The 17976-nt window shown below is 55.5% G+C and overlaps 1 protein-coding gene across 2 annotated transcripts in view; it reads right to left on the bottom strand.

The window, feature by feature from the left end:
- The window catches only part of CASZ1 (castor zinc finger 1), a 160258-nt gene that overhangs the window by 105958 nt on the left and 36324 nt on the right, over nucleotides 1–17976 (bottom strand). The gene's annotated exons all lie outside the window — the stretch shown is intronic.

Here is a 17976-nt window from a genome sequence, read left to right as displayed (position 1 = left end):
TGCTCGGTGGTTCCGAGACACACTGGCTCCCAGCACTTTGCAACCACAGGGTCCACGGCTGCAAGTCAATACCTCACCCATGACATGAATGTGATGTCCCAAACAGACAGAAGCACTGACTTCTCAAACATCAAGCACACGATTAGGCTTCATGCCACCCCGGTGTCCGCTTTTCACAAAGCAAGAACCACGGAGGAGGACAAAGAGCTGGGCAGAGGGGCAGGAAGGCGGGAGGGGGCGGAGGAGAGGGGAAGTTGTCTTGCAGGGAATAATGTGGATCAGGCTGTCATCTGGAGACCCATCTTCATCTAGAATTAATGCACTAAAGTTCTTTTGTTTTTCCTCTAAATGGTTTTAAAGAGACAGTGAATTCTCGGCTCGGACGCGGGGCTTGGTGTGTAGCTGGTCCAGGCTGTGTAAAGTGAACAGGCAGAGATTCCAGCCAGGCCTGAGTCCATTCTCTCCCCAGTCCCTGGCCTGGCCTCACCTCCTGCCCATGTGCTTTCTCTCAACTTGTCGCAGAAAACAAAGTTTAAGATCCCTGTCTTTCATGGCTCCCCATAAAAAGGCTGAATCTAGAAGTGAAGAACTTGAAATCCTCCAGTCAGGGTCAAGCCCTTATCTGAGCGCATTGAAAGGAAGGAGAGGAAGGGGAATGGGTTGGTGAGGAGTTAGAAGCCTCTGGCCGGGTGCGGTGGCTCATGCCTGTAATCCCAGCACTTTGGAAGGCTGAGGCAGGCGGATCACTTGAGGTCAGGAGTTCAAGACCAGCCTGGGCAAAATGGTGGAACCCTGTCTCTACTAAAAATACAAAAAATTAGCCAGGCATGGTGGCACACGCCTGTAATCCCAGTTACTCGGGAGGCTGAGATGGGAGAATTGCTTGAACCCGGGAGGCAGAGGTTGCAGTGAGCCGAGATCACGCCACTGCACTCCAGCCTGGGCGACAGAGCAGGACTCCATCTCACAAAAAAGAAAAAGAAAAAAAAGCCTCTGAGCAAGAAGCCTTGGCCAGTTCCTGGGGGTGGAGCAGCCCCCCGAAAGCAGTACTGAAAGAGAGCTCGGGGAGTATTCCCAAAGCCAGTTTTCCCCAAATAGGAGTCCCTATGGTCCCTGAAGCTCAGGCAGGGCACTAGAGCCCTCAGGACAGAGGGGCAGAGGCTGGGGGACAGGAGGAGTCTGGGGCATAAACCGGAGAATCCCAGGGGATTCTGGGCGAAATCAGGGTCCAGTTAGCTGTCCCTTGAGGCCCAAGAGGCCAAGGGAGACATTCAAGGGTGAGTGATATTTAGGGAGACTCTAGCCTGAGGCTGGCTGTCCCCACGGTCGGAGAAGGAGACTACATCTCCAAGTGCCCCCACTCAGACCCATCGGTTCATGGGGAGAAAGGGCTCAGAATGAAGGAGAGCCCTGGGAGAGCCCTGGGCCTCCATTGAGAACCTTCTAAGTGTACCCCCACATCCTCCATGTAGAGACCTGTACTCAGGGGGATGGGCTGGGGGCCGGGGGAGCTGAGAACAAACAGCGGCAACAGGAACAGAGTTGAGCCATTTCAATTATTCATATGCCAGATGGATTCTTTTCCTGCCTTTTTTTTTTTCTATAAAAATAAGGAGGGAGGGAGTAGGTCTTATGACAGTCTTCAAAATGGGGGGGGGGTGCGGGGGGAGGAGAAGAGGGAAAGGGAGAAAAAATAGAAATCCAGTGCCCTGTTTGTGTCCCTCTCCAGCCTTGGAGACCCCCGATCCCGTGACGGGAGGGCAGGCGGGATGGGAGATGTCTTTTAGATACCCGATGAGCAGAGAGCAAGAAGCAAGGGAAATTGTTGAGGAAAGGGAGGGAGGGAGGGAGAGAGAGAGAGGAGCGGGGAGCATGGGGCGGCGGGGGGAGGCAGGCAGAAGAGGGTTCTGACCTTCTGTGAAGGATATAAAAAATCCAGCCGCCTCAGGGGACACCCAACTATCTAGCATATTGCTGTTAAAATGTCTGCAAAATTTAATACACTTGGCATACCACCTAATCAGTCCTTGGAAACTCGGGTACTCTCTCCCCCTTAGACTCAAACTGCTTCAGCCCTTACGCCTAGGGTACTCCCACCCCGACCCTGCCCCCTGATTTTAGATAAAGTTGCTCCCTCCCCACCCATAAAAACAGCTGCTGTGGCTTTTAGGACACATTTAATCCTGAAACTTGCCCAAAGTCCAGAATTCAGTTTCTAGGAAGCAGGTGGCATGGTAAAGAGAGCCAAGGGTGGGGTCCTGGGGCGGGAACTTTGGTACCGAGACTTCTTGGGGGTGGGGTGGGGGGCATTAGCAGAAGAGAGACACGGCACCACGAGCAGGCATGTCCTGACAGGGGAACACAGTCCCAAATGGGCGGGCAAGGACTGTATGTCTGGGTAGCCAGCGAGAGCCATTCATCCTGACAGCTCTTATTTAAAGAGCTGCCTGGCACGCAGGAGAGCCGCGACCTCACCAGAGCGCACAGGCACCCCGGTACACGGTACACGCAGATGCATGTCTGCCATGTGCTCCGTCAATCCACCCAATACCCCCTAAGACTCCACGGCCACTCCAAGTCCCCAACAACCGGTGAGGAAGTTTCCAGATGAGCCTACGGAATAGGCCACCTGACCTTCTAGCCCCAGCAGAGCAATCAAAGCCCAGTATGACCTGGATATTTTTGGCAGGTCACCATTTGCTTTGCTTGACAAAGAGAGATCCCACAGGGCTCCTAAGTGGGACTGGGAGGACCGATCCCCAAAAGCTTCACCCTCTGCCCCAAGGAAACAGAGTTCTTACCAAATTTTCTTTGTCCTTTTGATCTCCTCACCTCTGACTCACATGAAGTCTCGGGTGGCCTTAATTAGGTCTGAAGTCCCCTAAGAGACTCAGGGAACCCCAGGCAGCCTGCCTCATGCCTATAAGACAGAGGTCAGATGGGACAGGCCAAGAATTGGGAGAATCCAGTGTGTTCCCCAACTGCGAGAGTGAGCCACAGTACCAGGGACACGGAACACAGATGGCCTCTTGACCTTCCTTGCCCTTCACCAAGTGGATTGAAACAGAGGCAAACAGAAAAAGGGGACTCAAGGGGGTGTGGGCAGGGCCGGCTTCCTGGGTGTGCAACCCATGCAGCCACACAGGGTCTCATACTCAAAGGGCACCTGCTGGGTTGAACGTCCTGCTGTCAGTGTTGTGAAATTCTGAATCAATTTAGAGCAAGAGGCCCTGCATTTTCATTGTGCACTGGGCCCCACAAATGATGTCGCCAGTCCTGGGTGTGGATTTTGGAAGATCAGACGACCTGGGTTTGAATCCCAATGCTCTGTCCCCTCTAAGCCAAGAGATATCAGAAAAGCCACTAATTATCTCTGGCCATAGGGCACCTATGGCCCTACGGGTATAGAAGATGGAGTGATCACACCTGCTCACACAGAAGCTGGGAGAATTGAGAGGGACAAAAACGGGGAAGAGCCTTGGGCACATGATCGTGAGCTCCTATTCAAACACAAGGTGTGGATCAAGAGGGGAAAAGGAGGCCTGGTGGCCGTGGTGCTGGCTTCCTCCCGCCCTGGGGGATCGCCTTACTCTGCTGGGCGAGAGGTCTGCCACTAAGCAGTGCAGAGGGAAGCCTCTGGCGTGCCCGGCCCACTGGCCCCATTCACAGGTGAAGAAACTGGGACAGAGTCAACAGATGACCTGCCTGTCGTCATCATAGAGTGGCCTCGAGGCAGGGCGAAGCTGAGGACATACTGTTCCCGCTGTCCAGGCCTCTGCCTTGGCCACAGGACACTTGAGATGAAGAGAGTGACAAGGAGGCAGGATTTGGAAGAGCGGGGAGGGAAGGGCCTCATTACACTCCATCACTCACATGTGCGCGCACTCACACGCATGCACGGCAAAATTAAAGCTGAGAACTCGGCCAAAAAGAAAAATCCTACCCCTGTTCCATCGAAACTTATTTTAGGGCAGGAGGTAATTGCCAAAGATCCAAATAAAAAGCCAACCACAGGCTGTAAACGGCTCCAAGTCTTTAATTAGACCCCAGGAAAAAATAGTGGCAAAAAGAAAATGAAAGTAGGAGAAGCTCCCAGAGGAAGGAGTCAGCGCGGGATCCCTTCTGCCTTCCCAGCCCCATGGCTTCAGATGAGGGCCCCCTTGCCTGGGTCTGGCATCAGGGTTGTCTGCTAAAAAGGCTGGCAATGCCTACTGCTGGAGGCAGGTGCAGAACCAAGACAGCACCTTGCACCCCAACCAAGGGCCAGCCTGGACCCGGGACCTTCTCCTAGAGCCGTCCTAGACCCCAGCCCATGTCTGGCCTCATGTTGGGGCCACCACAGGGCAGAGGGGCAGAGCGGAGGGTGAGCTTTTTCTACCACCCCTGGAGGTGAGAGAGCAGGGAAAAGAAAAAGCTCAGATCTGGAGTGGCCTTTGACCCACTGGAAAGTCTGCCCATCGAGCCAAAAGCCCTGGCTCCTGGGCCATGGAACAAAGGATGCACATGTCACCTTCCCCACTCCCAGGAGCCGTTTTCCAGGCTCCCACTCCCTGCCCCTTCTCTAGGGCCCATGTGGGGTTGGGTAGCTCTGAGATCATGTGGGCAAGATGGATGACCCCATGGCTTCTCCCCTCATAGCCCCCGCTAACCAGGAGTGGACGCCCAGAAGTCCATGGAGTGACAAATGGCATGTGATGGCCACCCAGTTGGCAGTGCCATTCCCCTAAAGCAAGGCAAGCACACACAGACCCTTTGCCCCAGGAGGCTCCAGCTACTCCACCAGCTACCCCCATACCCTCTGAGCCTCTGGCCCTTGGAGACATAGGCCACCTGAGACTAAGGGTGGGGCTGGGAAGCAAAGGGGAAGCCGTCCTTGGGAAGGTGGGGTCTGCAGAGAGAGGCAGGGGTCTGAATACGCTCATCTTTCATAGATGCAACCCAGCAGACAAACCAAATCCCGTGGGCAGGGATTCTTACCAAGTGCTAAGTCTAGCACCTGCCAAACCATGGCGGAAGCAATGGCTGCCATTGAGGGTCTAACAGTGGCCAGGTCCCAGCGGCAGATGAAAGGCGTTCCATCCAGATGTCAGGGAAGAACCCTGGAGTAGAACACATCTCAGCACACCTCCAGTGAGTGAGCAGAAGCTGCAGTCCCTGTCCCGGGCTTTGCAGAGTGGGGAGAAGGTGAGGTGGGCTCAGGGTCCCTAATCAAAGCCCAGCCCACGTGCAAGAAACGGGAGAAAACCTGCCTTGTGACACCAAAGGCTGACATCAAAGGCTGCAGGGTCAACCACACTGAAGACCCCCACTCTGCTCTCTTGTGGGTCACTGCAGCTGCCTGGAATTAGGGGTGTCTCACCACACCTAGCTCCCCCTCCAGAATGAGCACTCACTGGGAGAGGGTACATGGTACACTGTGCTCACCTGCCTGACTTTTTTTTTTTTTTTTTGAGATGGAGTCTCGCTCTGTCGCCCAGGCTGGAGTGCAGTGGTGCGATCTCAGCTCACTGCAAGCTCCGCCTCCTGGGTTCACGCCATTCTCCTGCCTCAGCCTCCTAAGTAGCTGGGACTAGAGGCGCCCGCCACCATGCCCGGCTAAGTTTTTTGTATTTTTTAGTGGAGACGGGGTTTCACCGTGTTAGCCAGGATGGTCTTGATCTCCTGACCTCGTGATCCGCCCGCCTCAGCCTCCCAAAGTGCTGGGATTACAGGTGTGAGCCACCGCGCCCGGCCACGTGCTCACCTTTCAAAGGCTCCCTGCATCCAACTCCCCTTCTAAGCCTGGCAGAGGAGAAGGTGATTGCCAGGCCCGGCCTGTCCTTACTGCTGCAGCAGCTACTCCTGGGCAGGGGTGGCAGGCCGAGCCCTGTGTGTATACCATGTTCTTCACCTATCCTGGGCAGGGGCGGCAGGCCGAGCCCTGTGTATATACCGTGTTCTTCACCCATTTCCTTTCCCGTTTCTCAAACAGACGTTAGCGACGACAAATTAGGAGTGGGCCTAACAGTGACAGAGGCAGCAGTGACCCCTCACTCAGTACCTACCAGGTCCCAGGTCCGGTCACAGGCATTTTAGAGAACGCATCCCTGCAAAGACGATGCTATTGTGCCCATTTTACAGAGGAGTACAATGAGGCTAAGCTTGCGGAGTGACGGCCACGTCTATAAAACAGTGGGTCTGAACTGCAACTCGGGTCAGCCTGGTTCCAGAGCCCATATCTCTCCATGGTACCTCTTTCTCGCAGTCAGCTCCCCGACCTGACCACTAGTTCCAGGCAGGGGCAGGCCTGGTTGCCCCTTCACCACTGCTTGCTCCTGGTCTGGGGTCTCTGACCACTGGTTTTATGCCTGTAGAGTCACCTGAACTGTAATGTAGGTGACAATCATAAACTCCACAGTGTCTCCAATTCCCAGCCACCCACCATGCCCTGCCATGATGGCCAAGGCCCACGTGGCCAGAGCAAGCATGGAGGTCTTCTCGGCAGAAGCAGCAGATGCGAATCAGACCTCCTGAGGCAGCCCTAACATCGCCACGTCAGTCTGGTGAGGCCTCCCTGCCAGGTCCCCCAACTCGCTTCTGTCTTTGGGGGTCAGGTTGCAGGCATCAGGATGAGACGTGGGATTCCTCTTTGATGAAGAGCCCTGCGGCTGCTGCGTCCCAGCTTCCTTCCCAGCTTGGGAATGGGTTGGGAGAAGCAGTCCGGGGCCCTGCACAGATAGCAGGAGCCCTGCTAATTAATCAGCTCTCCGTCTTCCCTGAGTGCTCATAGACACAGCCAGATGGTCTCCACGACATGCCCTCCACCCTGTCCCCTCCTTGCAACCACATGGCGGCTTCACATTCCACCCTCCCTCCATCTTTCCCCCCTATTTTTTTTTTTTTTGAGACAGAGTCTCACTCTGTCGCCCAGGCTGGAGTGCAGTGGTGCAACCTCAGCTCACTGCAGCCTCCACTTCCCTGGTTCAAGCAATTCTCCTGCCTCAGCCTCCTGAGTAGCTAGGACTACAGGCGTGTGCCACCATGCACAGCTAATTTTTTGTGTTTTTAGTAGAGATGGGGTTTCACCATGTTGGCCAGGATGGTCTCGATCTCCTGATCTTGTGATCCACCCGCCTCGGCCTCCCAAAGTGCTGGGATTACAGGTGTGAGCCACCACGCCCGGCCTATCTTTCCTTTTATGCTGCAAACTCCAAGACAGCCCCATTTCCCCCTTCAGCCAGGCGTGGCCCAGACAGCCCCGAATGGACCAGGCGAATACGGAGACTCTTGTAGCAGGAGGTTCTAAGCGGGGCCTCTTAATCTAGACAAGGTTCCAGTTTCTCTTCTTACTTTCAGCCAATTCGGCTGGGGAGCTGTGGTTGCGAGAGGACCCAGGGCTGAGCGTGCCCCTATTTCTTAGAAGTGTTAAAAGATGACCCTACATCTAACAAATATTAATACTGACTTATAACCCCCAACAACCAAGGCCTGGCTGCTCCCTGCTCCCAAGAAGGGCACCGAGTAGAAGTTGCTCCAATCGGAAGCACAGGCTCACACGGGTCTCCGGAGCATCACAGACACCCCTGCTGGCTCTCTGTTGGCACCTCTGGGTCCTAGGTGGAGTGGTGGCTTGCAAGGTATATAACTGTGCCCTCTGGACAGCCGGCCTGTGTGCAGGCAGCTTGCCTAGACAGGGGCATTGCATGACGAACTGGCAGGGGCCTGGGGGCAGGGAGAGTCAGGCCAGAGCCACGGCTCTGAGAAACCCTGGCACACGTGTGGCCCAGGAGCCAGGGATGGGCTCTTCTGCAATGAGTTCTGTTTCAGGGCCGACTGCACAATGACAGCAGCCCGGGGGTTGTGTGACATGAGGCCTGGCTAGTGACGCTGCTTTGCTTCGATTTTCTTTTCTTTTCTTCTTCTACTTTTTAAGAGACAGGGTCTTGCTCTGCTGCCAAGGCTGGGGTGCAGTGGTGCCATCCCAGCTCACTACAGCCTCAACCTCCTGGGCTCCAGTGATCCTCCCACCTCAGCCTCCCCTCCCAAATAGGTAGGACTACAGGTGCGTGCGCCACCACACCTGGCTAATTTTTATTTTTTAATTTTTTTTTTAAGAGATGGGAGTCTTGAACCCCTGGCGTCAAGCGATTCTCGCCTCAGCCTTCCAAAACGCTGGGATTACAGGCGTGAGCCACCGTGCCCAGCCCTGCTTCACTTCTCTGGGCATCAGTTTGCGCACTTATAGAAGGAGGCTGAGGCCGGGCGAGGTGGCTCACACCTGTAATCCTAGCACTTTGGGAGGCTGACGCAGGCGGATCACATGAGGTCAGGAGTTAGAGACCAGCCTGGCCAACATGGTGAAACCCCATCTCTACTAAAAATACAAAAATTAGCTAGGCATGGTGGCGCGACCTGTAATCTCAGCTACTCAGGAGGCTGAAGCAGGAGAATAGCTTGAACCCGGAAGGCAGAGGTTGCAGTGAGCCAAGATGGTGCCACTGCACTCCAGCCTGGGTGACAGAGCAAGACTCTGTCTCAAAAAATATATATATATAAATATAAATAAAATAAAAAATAAAAGGAGGCTGAGCTGGACGCTCCTGGCGTCACTGGAGGGTTTGAGAGCTGCTGCGTGTGGAGTGATCGCCAAGACACCAGTGAGCACATGGTGAGCACCCTGTGCATGCTGGCTGCGATTGTAACTGTCATTGCTATTATTATTATTAATTATTATTATTATTATTGTGACTCTTTGAGTCTGTAAACCTTGTTTCAGATGCGGCTAAAAGGGAATAGGAAAGATCTGAGCTTACAACCTAGAAAAGCCACATTTCCTAAATTATTAATCCCCAGAATCAAAACCAGTGAGGACAGGGTGACAAGGATCTGATTAGAGGCCCTGAGGGGGTCTGGCCAGGTTTTGTGAGCTCAAGTGACCCAGACCTGCCTGGCATAGAATCCAAGACACACTGACCTCAGAGTAGCCGACAGAGGGCAGAGAAGCCGACAGGGGCCAGAAGCCGACTTCTGGCCCCATCTTCAGGGGGATGATCTTTAGGGTGAGGCATATTTATTTAGGGCAGCAAGGGTTAACACCAGGGCTGGGAGAGGCCAGGCAGCACGGAGCACTCCCTGTTTATTAATAAGCTATTTATCACCAGCTTTGCTTTTAATGCCATTTGGGCTTAATGTTGTTAATGAAATATAAATACCCACGCTAATGATGTTGGTCAGAGGCAACACGGGCAGCAGCCGGCTCGAGAAACGGGGCCAAACCACCGGGCAGGCTGGGGAAGAGGCTGAGAGCTCGGGAAGCGGAAGAGGTTCCCACTCGTGCGGCACCCCCGGCCCCCTTCTGCTCACACCACAAGATGCCCTGGCTGGCTGTGCCGGGAAAGGCTGGGAGGAGGGCAGCCCAGGGGGCCAGGGCAGAGGAGGCCTCCCAGGGCACAGGATGCTGTTAACTCCTAGAGAACAGAGCCAGAGCAAAGAGCTCCCACCTTGGGGCACTGCCCGCCTGGCATCAAGCCCCTTGGCTGCAGGAGGCTGGACCTCCACCAGCTGGCAGCCCTAAGCTCTCTGTCCACAGGAACGGATCTAGGATGTGAGGGGTCACCAGAGGGAGCAGTAAGGACCCCATCAAGCTTTCCACTCCAGACTGGCCCTCCCCTCCCTGCCCCGCAGTGACAGCCCAGGCAGGCCAGCACCCTGCAGGGCACACCCTCCCCAAGGAGCTAGCACGGGCTGCCCACTTGGGGTTGGCATGGAGAGGGCAGCAGATGGGGATTCTTGCTCAGTGCCCAAAGGTCCTGGAACACAGAGGTGGCCCTGCATAGCAGGCTGTCATCCCTGACCTTGTGCCTGGCCTGGTCCAGCCCCTCCTACACAGTGGGCCATCCCTGCCCACCTCTCCCTGGGCTCAGAACAGATGCCCTTAGTGGATGGCCATCCTTCCAAATTACCCCAGAAACTTCAGGTGGCCTCCTCTGGAGAGGCCCCCAGACTATTCCTAGATAGCAGCCTCACCAGGGAAGGCGGTCCTGGGGAATTGCTCCCCAGCCTGGTGGCCACAGATGTCCCCGTGGGGACTTAGACTCGATTCACCCAAGGGCCACCTGGGCCCAAATACAGGTTGGGAGACTCCAGCAAGTGGCTGACGTTTGCCTCCATCCTCCTCTCCCTGTACTGTGGGAGTGGAGGTCATCGTGACCCCAGCCCTGCCTTGCTTGCAAAGTCCCCAGGCAGCCCAGGGAGTGCTGGCTCTTCCAGAAGGAGGTCCCAGCTGCCCTGGAGAGGGAGCCCCCCTAGTTGCCAGCCCTCCCTGCTTGGGGCTGCCAGAGAAAATACAGGATGCCCAGTGAAATGTGAATTTCTAATAAACAATGAATATGGCCAGGTGCCGTGGCTCACGCCTGTAATTCCAGCACTTTGGGAGGCCGAGGTGGGTGGATCACCTGAGGTCAGGAGTTCGAGACCAGCCTGGCCAACATGGTGAAACCCCGACTCTACCAGAAATACAAAAAATTAGCTGGGTGTGGTGGCGGGTACCTGTAATCCCAGCTACTGGGGAGGCTGAGGCAAGAGACTCACTTGAACCCGAGAGGCGGAGGTTGCAGCGAGCCGAGATTGTGCCATTGCACTCCAGCCTGGGCAGCAAGACCAAAACTCCATCTCAAAAAACAAAACAAAACAAAACAAAACAAAAAACAATGAATACTATTTTCATATAAGTATGTCCCAAACATTGCATGGAATATACTTATACTAAAAAGTCCGTGCTATTTGTGTGAAATTTAAATGTACTAGGTATCCTGTATTTTTATTTGCTAACTCTGGCAGCCCCGTCCTGATGACTCAGCAGGTAGCCCCCGGCAGGGGGGTACAGTTCCTAGGGGGTGAGCAGGACAGAAGAGGCAGTGAGGGGGAGTGGAGGTCCCCGTCCGTCTCAGGACAGCAGATTCTTTTCAAGAGGCTCTTCTCATCACTTTCTGCCCTGCCCAGCCTCCTCCCTCACCCGTCACTGCTGCACTGTCCAATACCACAGCTCACCTGCGGGGGTCCCCTCTCACTGCACCCCGCAAAGTCACCTCCATGTCCCCAAGGAGCACAGGGCTCATTTGCTGGGGCTTGGTGGAGCTCAGCTCAACGGCTAATCCCCTGGGTGGCTCCTGTCAGATTATTAATGAGCTAAAGCGGATCGGTCCTGGAACAACATGCGCTTGGACTTCAGATAAAGCAGGCCAGGGAGGCGGGTGGGGGCTGCTTAAAGTGACAAGACCCTGTTTCTGAGCGGCTCCCCAGAAGGACCGGGGAAAGGAGGCCCAGGCTAGAGCAGGGCAAGTTCCAGACAGACCCCTCTGTGCCCTCTCTGCCCGCTCCCAGATGAAACATCGAGAGAGTGCATTCAAGAAGGGCGATCCGGGCACATATGCGACCTGTGAGAGGCGGAGTCGGTGACAGGTGGGTCTTGTTTTTTAATAAAGAGCTTGTTCCTAATCAGATCATGGCACTCAGAACTCTTCAAAAAGCCTCTTATTTCACTCTGGGTAAAAGCCAGAGTTCTCACAATGGCCTTCAAGGCCTACGGGATCTGAGGGCCCCCCACCCTGACCCCCTCGACCTCAGATGGCATCTGCCCCTCACTCTGCTCTAGCCACACTGGTCTCCTTGCTTCTCCAACACGCCTCTGGGATCTCACACCTGCTATGAATGCTCTTCCTACAGATATCGATTAGGTTGGCTCACTCCCTCACTTCCTTTCTGTCTTCACCCAAATGTCACCATCGCAGTGACCCCTTCCCTGGGAGCCACATCTAAAATGACAAACCATCCATCCACCTGCCTCTCACTCCCTATTCTAGTCTGCAAAGAGGCTCTTGTTCTCTCCTTCCCACGCATCGCCATCCAGCACATCTTTTATTCCTTTTTCTCCTGTATCATTTGGCTCCCTCCATCCGAATGTAAACCTCATGAGGGCAGGACATTGGCCTCTTCTTCATTTCGAGCACCTACAATGACTACCCGCAGTGTCGCTGAATGGAAATGGAAAATGAATAGCCAGAGGTGACAGGTCAGGACTTGGACCACCACCTCTTCCGGCTCTGAACCCCTGAGGCTGAGCCCTGGCCCAACCCAGTGGGCTCCTCAAGCATCCAGTTGCTCTCCCCTGACCCTACTGGACCCCATGCTTCCTCAGTCCTGCCCCCTAAACCAGGTGCTCCTCACACCCTCGTCCTAAGCATTTTCACTAGGATGCATTTCCAGGGTCTTTGGAGGGGTGCCCGAGGGGACCCATCTCTGTGTCACCAGACCCCCTCCCCGCAGCTGGGACCGATCCTCTCTCTGCCTGGAGAGCAGCACGGCGTGGGACTCACAGCTGCTGCCCGGGCCCAGCTCAGCTGCTGGCAAACTCCTGGGCTCGGATTGTTTTGACTTGAGTCGGTGAAGCTGAAATATTGAGTCACAACGGCCCTAAACTTCATTACCAGCTCTTAACACAGATTACTAAGGGAAAAAAAAAGTTGCTTTTAATTGCTTTTCCCGATTAGCATTTCTGGAGAAGAAACTAGTGTTTAATTACACCTTTCCTCCTCTTACCCCGTTGGCCATGGGGGTCCCAACCTAGCTACCATAGCAAGGCCCAGGCTCAGAAAAGCCCCTGCTTCGGAGGAAAGCCAAGGAGCCAGACCAGAGAGAAAACTCAGGTGGTGAGTGGAAGGGGAGCGACCCCCAGGCCTGAAGGGCAGAGAGCAAGCGGCAGTGGTGTGGGTGGGAACGTGGCAGCATCCAGGGGTCCCGCGGAAGGTGGGCAGCAAAGGGATCACTGGCCGCCTCATGCCTCAGGGTGGTGGCTCTGGGCCTAAGGGCCTTCACCTGGACCAGGCTTATCCCTGGGTAGATTCCAGAACAAAAGCACATGGGGGAACCTGGCAGGAGACCGGAGAGGAGGAGCTTGAAGGTCTACACGAGGAGATGATGCAGTCAGGACTCTGGGACTCCTCCATGTGTGAGACCTGACGTCGCCTCTCCAATGCCAGCCTCTCTCACTGTGGGCACTCAGGGACAGAGGCAGGGCAGAGGCGCTTCTCTCTTCGTCCACCACACCGCGTCAACCCTCCCAAATCCACGGGTTGTCCCATCCTTTGGAGCAACTGCGTCACCCGCCGAGAAGTCCCCCGAGTAGCTCCAGACAGGGCAGGTGCCCCCAGCCCTTCCCAATCCCTCTTCCCTGGGGCCCCTGCATGGCGAGATGCGGGGGTTTCCTGCATCTGCTCCGAAGGCAGGGGGTGTGGGGAGAACGGAGGAAGGAGGCCCAGGCTGGGGTTCGGCACCACCAGGTGGAACACTTGCCCAGATGAGAAATCAGGAAGATCAATAACTCTTCCCAGACCAACTCCCAGCCACATCTCTGCCCAGCCCAAGGCAACCTTGGGGTCTACCCATCCTCTGGAGCACCACATCACGGTGGGAGGTGGGGAACCCTCCTGCTCCCACCCCTCTGCACCCCCCACCCCAGCTGCAGGCCGTGGAGCTGCCAGCCTCATATCAGATCAAAGCCCTGGAGGATGGCATGAGAACTGTCCAGTCCAGTTAGGAGTGAAGGTCACGGATCTAGTGCAGACCATAGAGGCAGAAAGCAGAAAAACCTCCCACGCGTGCACAGATGCACACGCCTCCCACCCGGACACACCCTCCCCCAGGGCCGGCCCAGTGTTCTGAGGCCTGACAGACACGCCCAGGAAGACTGGCTGACACGCCCCTCGGAGCCAGGCAGAGGCACCAGCTGTAGGCCTGGGAGAGCCCCACCACTCCCGCAAGCCGCTGCCAGCCTGCACTTCTGCTCTCTCCCGTTGCTGCCTCTGGAGGTCAGGCCTCCAGAGCCTCCTTACAGGGCCAGGCTGCTGTGCCACACATTGCTTCCCACTTGGGACATCCCCGATGCACCCCCCACCCTCGCCCCCGCAAGACATCACCGGCCCTCCCTTCCTGTCACCTCCATGGAGGTCAGGTCTCCAGAGTGTTCCTGGAAGGCTGGGCTGGCCCATATGGCTGAGAATACGTTGCCAGCAAGGGCAAGTGCTCACGCGAGCCCGGCAGCCGGCTGTGACAGCTTCACGCTCGCCAACCAGGCCTCTGGCTTGCTCCAGGGCTACAGGGCAGTGCCCAGGGCGGCATGGGGCCTGTCCAGGGGCGCTGGGGATCACTGCTATCACAGCATCGATGCTGGGACTGCCTGCCCCAACCTGGCCCTCACAGATGGTGTCAGGACCCAGGAGAGTGGAGCCTCATGTCAGAGGCACTGGGAAAAGGGAGACTGGCCTTCAGGCGAGCGGGGTACTGGGGCAATTCACACCTTTGTGTGTGGCGACACTGTTAGGATCCCTGCCGATGAGCAGATGAGCAGCGGCTGGAGGCTGAGCTGACCCCATGGAAATATGGGGGCCTCAGACAAACCCATCTGCCAGCCCTCACAGCTCACCAACGACGCTCTATATGACCCGGGACGTGGAAAAAGGTGTGCAGAAGCTCAGCCCTCGAGCGCACAGATCACATTCAAAGCCACAGTAAGAGAAACTCAGCCAACTTTTAGACCCAATCTCAGACCCAGCACAGAACCCAGGGAGCAAACACACAAAGCTGGCTTCAGTGCAGAGCCAGGGCTGAAAGGATAGTGTGTGTCCTGGCCTGCTCCCAGGCTCACTCCTGAAAACGGTGTCGGAGAGAAGCAGTTCCCTCCACAAGGAGCCCAACCCATTCAAACGAGCCTTTCTCAGCACCCAGCATGGTTCCAAGATGGCACTTCTCCCCTAATGCATGAGACGTTAACCCTCTCAAAGCCATGGGTCTTTCTTGGTACTGCTGTGTTCTTCAGGGGGCAGGAGAGAGAGGAGAAGACACAGAGCCACAAATCCGCGGGCACAGAATGCTTGAGTCATCCTGGGGCCCTCTCTTTTCCTTGCCCCGTTGAATCCATCATTGAGTCCTGCTAACTCTTCCTCTATACACATACAGGCTCTGACCCCTTCCCCGCCTGTCCACCTCCTCCTCACCCAGCCACCATCCTCTCACACCATCGGCTGCAGCAGCTGCCCCTCTGGCCTCCCAATTTCTTCCCTTGGCAGCCCCAACTACCTTTTTAAAACAAACATTGGCTGGGTACAGTGGCTCATGCCTGTAATCCCAGCACCTTGGGGGGCTGAGGTGGGTGGATCACTTGAGGTTAGGAGTTTGAGACCAGCCTGGCCAACATGGTGAAACCCCGTCTCTACTAAAAACACAAAAATTAGCCAGGCATGGTGGCGCTTGCCTATAATCCCAGCCACTCGAGAGGCTGAGGCAGGAGAATCACCTGAACCCGGGAGGTGGAGGTTGCAGTGAGCCAAGATTGCACTGCTGCATTCCAGCCTGGGTGACAGAGTGAGACTCCATCTCAAACAAAAAACAAAAAACAGAAAACCATCACATCACTTTACCTCTGGCTCAAAACCCTCCAGCGGCTTCCTATCACCTAAGCATAAAATCCCAACTTCTCCCCAGGCACACAAAGCCCTGCACCTCCTGACACCCACCTCATCCACGTCCCCATCCACGTCCTGGCCACTCTGCCTTTCTTTCCAGTCACTGGATGCACTGAGGGCATCCTACCTTAGGGCCATTAGGCTAGCTGTTCTTTCTTTCTAGAATATTCTCCAGCCTGCTCTTCACTGATCTGTCCACTTCCTGTCCTTCAATCTCAGCTAAATGTCACCACGTCCTTGAGAAACCTCCTCTGAGCAGCCTGCCAGGAGTGCCAAGCAGTCACTTCCCACCACCACCTCCTACTTCCATTCTCTGCTGGCGTCTTCCTTTTTTGTTTTTGTGGGTTTGTTTCACGCTGCCTCGCCTACCAGACTCCATGAGAACAGGGGCGGTCTTGTCCACTCTGTTTGCTGGTGAGTGACTGACAGACGCCAGACCCTCCTCTCTCTCTCTCTCTTTTTTTTTTTTTTTTGAGACAGAGTCTTGCTCTGTCGCCCAGACTGGAGTGCAGTGGCGCGATCTTGGCTCACTGCAACCTCCGCCTCCCGGGTTCAAGTGATTCTCCTGCCTTAGCCTCCCAAGTAGCTGGGATTACAGGCATGCACCACTATACACGGCTAATTTTTGTATTTTTAGTAGAGATGGGGTTTTGCCATGTTGGCCAGGCTGGTCTTAAACTCCTGACCTCAAGTGATCTGTCTGCCTCAGCCTCCCAAAGTGCTGGGATTACAGGCTTGAGCCACCGCACCTGGCCCCAGACCCTCTGTACTGCTGGATAAATTCAACCAGCTCTTCTGCAGAGGAGCCAGAGGTGGGGGGAATCTGAGCCAGACAGGGTCAGGCCTGCAGACCAGACCTACGCACAGGCTTGCCCCCTGGTCCACATTGGTGAGGCAGGACAGCTCTGAGACCACGGGCCACCCCTGCCACAGAGGACCCCCGCCTGCAGTCCAGCCTGGTCACTGGAAAGGGCTAAGCGAGGAGGGACTTGGCCATGATATTCTCACTCGGAGCCCGTGGAGTTCCCAAGCTTCATTATCAAGTCCAAGACAGCCGATGCTAGGATGCAGGTGTCCCATCGGACCTGTGGATCCCATACCCCACACCAGGTACAAATCCCCGCTTGCATGACCCCTGGGAGTCAACAGCGAATGGAAACTTCAGAAAGGGAAAAACGAATAGGCGTGTTTTGCCCAGGCAAAGAAGAAAACAAAAAACCCGTCACTGAGAACAGAGCAGGCAAACATTACCCTCTCAGAGGGGAGGGGGCTCTGCAGGCACTCACAGCCTCTTCATGGGCAGGGCACAGGGCAGGGCTGGGCAAGACCACCCTGAGGCTTGCATATATTTGAGCCTGCATCCCAGGATTCATGATCATCAGAGGAAGCAGAGTCTGTTAAGAATAGCCCGGGAAGGTGGCAGAGGTGCAGGTGCTAACGCCAAGCCCAGAAGACTTCAGCGCCACGAAACTCCCCCCACGGCCTTTTCCAGGTGACAGTCTAAACAGCCCCAGTGCTATCCAGGGGACAACGGCAGCACATCCTAAGTATGACAGACCAACTTCAGGAGCATGATCACCTTCTGCACACCAGGAAGAAGAGTCGCAGCCACACAGTTGCCCCACCACAGCGACCAAAGGCCACATTTGCATCTGATTTGCAAATCTCTGGGCTGTATCCAGAGCTAGTTCCCTGAGCAGGCATGGCCTGGATTCAGGCAGGTCTGCAGCTTCGGGGACCTACCAAACCCCAGTGCGCACCAAGGCTCCCGTCTCTGCAAGCGCTTCCTCCCTGCAAGTTCAAAGTCCAGGGCTGCTGAGCCCAGCCCCAGAGGGATGGGCAGGACACACCTGCCCAGAGTGACCATGGGGAGGAAGAGCGCAGGCAGGTGAGCCAGGGACACCGGCTCCAGGCTGGCACACATAGGAAGAGCAGCCCCCGGCCCTGCCCTCCCCAGACATCCTCTAGGCCCTCAGCCTCTGCTTCCACCCCTAGACCTTGCCCGTGAACTTTGCAAACACCCAATCCCTCTGGACTGGTTTCCTTGGGATCTCAAGAAAGTACTGAATAATGACCAGCATGCAATGAGTCACCCAATGTGTGTCAACCCCTCACCCCAAGAACTGCCACGTTTGATACCTGCAGGTAAATATCTGACAGTACCAGCTCCACAGACTACCCCTCCCTGGCATGAGTGACCTGCCTTACGCAAAGGGCTATTTCCAAGCCTGGGTCAAAAGGCACCTACAGCTTCTCCTCTATGAAGGGTCCTATTTGGGCCGGAGGACCACTGAAGAGAGCTTGATAAATCATCCCCAGGCCAGCTCCTACCACATATGAGCTTACAGCAGAGCAGCCTCTGGAGATGGAGAAAGGCTGGAACTACTGTCCAGCCCTTCTAAGACGAAGTTCCAACCTAATGCTTAGATCTGGGAGTGGCATCTGATGGAGAATGGTCCTTGGCCACAAAGCCTGGGCT

The sequence above is a fragment of the Pan troglodytes genome, chromosome 1 (genome assembly GCF_028858775.2).
Source record: "Pan troglodytes isolate AG18354 chromosome 1, NHGRI_mPanTro3-v2.0_pri, whole genome shotgun sequence".
Classification (NCBI taxonomy): domain Eukaryota; kingdom Metazoa; phylum Chordata; class Mammalia; order Primates; family Hominidae; genus Pan; species Pan troglodytes.
Note: the sequence above shows the minus strand (reverse complement) of the source record. Positions and strands in the feature narration are given on the sequence as shown.